Source organism: Ceratotherium simum, chromosome 4 (assembly GCF_057802395.1).
Source record: "Ceratotherium simum simum isolate JZ-2026a chromosome 4, ASM5780239v1, whole genome shotgun sequence".
Classification (NCBI taxonomy): Eukaryota; Metazoa; Chordata; class Mammalia; order Perissodactyla; family Rhinocerotidae; genus Ceratotherium; species Ceratotherium simum.
The window spans coordinates 3480885-3482671 of NC_141903.1; the positions used below are offsets into that span (position 1 = coordinate 3480885).

At 37.5% G+C, this 1787-nt stretch overlaps 1 pseudogene; it reads right to left on the reverse strand.

The window, feature by feature from the left end:
- Positions 1 to 389: 389 nt before the first annotated feature.
- On the reverse strand, positions 390 to 461 carry LOC147917187 (U2 spliceosomal RNA; annotated as a pseudogene).
- Between the last annotated feature and the right edge of the window lie 1326 nt (positions 462 to 1787).

Consider the following 1787-nt stretch of genomic DNA (forward strand, 5'->3'; position numbering starts at 1 on the left):
TAAAGTGGAGGAAGATCAGCATGGATGTTAGCTCAGGGTCAGTCTTCCTGAGCAAAAAGAGGAGGATGGGCATGGATGTTAGCTCAGGGCTGATCTTCCTCACAAAAAAAAAAAATTGGGTATAGAAGGAACATACCTCAACATAATAAAGGCCATATAGGACAAGCCCACAGCTGACATTGTACTTGATGGTGAAAGGTTGGAAGCTTTTCCTCTAAGATCGGGAACAAGACAAGGGTGCCTACTCTCACCACTCCTATTCAACATAGTACTGGAAGTTCTAGCCAGAACAATTAGGCAAGAACAAGAAATAAAAGGCAGCCAAATTAAAAAGGAAAAGGAAAATTGTCTTTGTTTGCAGATGCTATGATCTTATATAGAGAAAATGCTAAAGATGCCACCAAAAACTATCAATGAAACTAGAACTACACTTGATCTTAGCCAAAAGGCCGAGAAGCGATTGAAACTAGAACTAATCAATGATTTCAGTAACATTGCAGGATACAAAGTCCACATACAGAAATCAGTTGTGTTTCTATACACTAACAATGAAATATCTAAAAAATATGGGGCCGGCCCCGTGGCTTAGCAGTTAAGTGCATGTGCTCCGCTGCTGGCGGCCCGGGTTCGGATCCCGGGTGCGCCCCGACGCACCGCTTCTCTGGCCATGCTGAGGCCACGTCCCACATACAGCAACTAGAAGGCTGTGCAACTATGACATACAACTATCTACTGGGGCTTTGGGGGAAAAAAATAAATAAATAAAGAAAAAATAAATAAAGAAAACAATTTCATTCACAGTAATATCAAAAACAGTAAACTACTTAGGAACTAATTTAGCCAAAGAGGTGAAAGATCTGTACACTGAAAACTATAAGACTTTGATTAAAGAAATTGAAAAAGACACAGATAAATGGGAAAAATGTCCCAAGTTCATGGATCAGAATAATTAATTTTTTTAAAATTTCCATACACTCAAAGCCATCTATAGGTTCAATGCAATGTCCATCAAAACTCCAATGGCACTTTTCACAGAAACAGAAAAATAATCCTAAAATTCATATGGAACCACAAAAGACTCCAAATAACCAAAGCAATACTGGGAAAGAAAAACGAGCTGGAGACATCACACTTCCTGATTTCAAACTATACTACAAAGCTATAGTAATCAAAACAGTATGGTGCTGGCACAGACACATAGACCAATGGAACATAACTGAGAGCCCAGAAATAAACCTTCATGTATACAGTCAACTAATATTTGACAAGAGAGCCAAGACTACTCAATGGGAAAAGGATAGTTCCTTCAATAAATGGCGATGGGAAAACTGGATAATCACAAGCAGAAGAATGAAATTGAACCCCTATCTTATACCACTCACAAAAATTAGCTTGAAATAGATTAAAGACTTGAACATAAGACCTGAAACTATAAATCTCCTAGGAAAAAAACACAGGGAAAGAACCCCTTGACATTGATCTTGGTGATGATTTTTTGGATATGACACCAAAAGCACATGCAACAAAAGCAAAAATAAATGTGAGACTACATCAAACTAAAAATAGCCTGCACAGCAAAAGAAACAATCAACAAAATGAAAGGGCAACCTAGGGAATGGGAGAAAATATTTGCAATCCATGTATCTGATAAGGGGTTAATATCCAAAATATATAAGGAACTCATACAACTCAAGAGCAAAAAAAAAAATCTGATTTAAAAATGGGCAGAGTACTTGAACAGACATTTCTCCAAAGAAGATATACAGATGGCCAACAGGTACATGAAA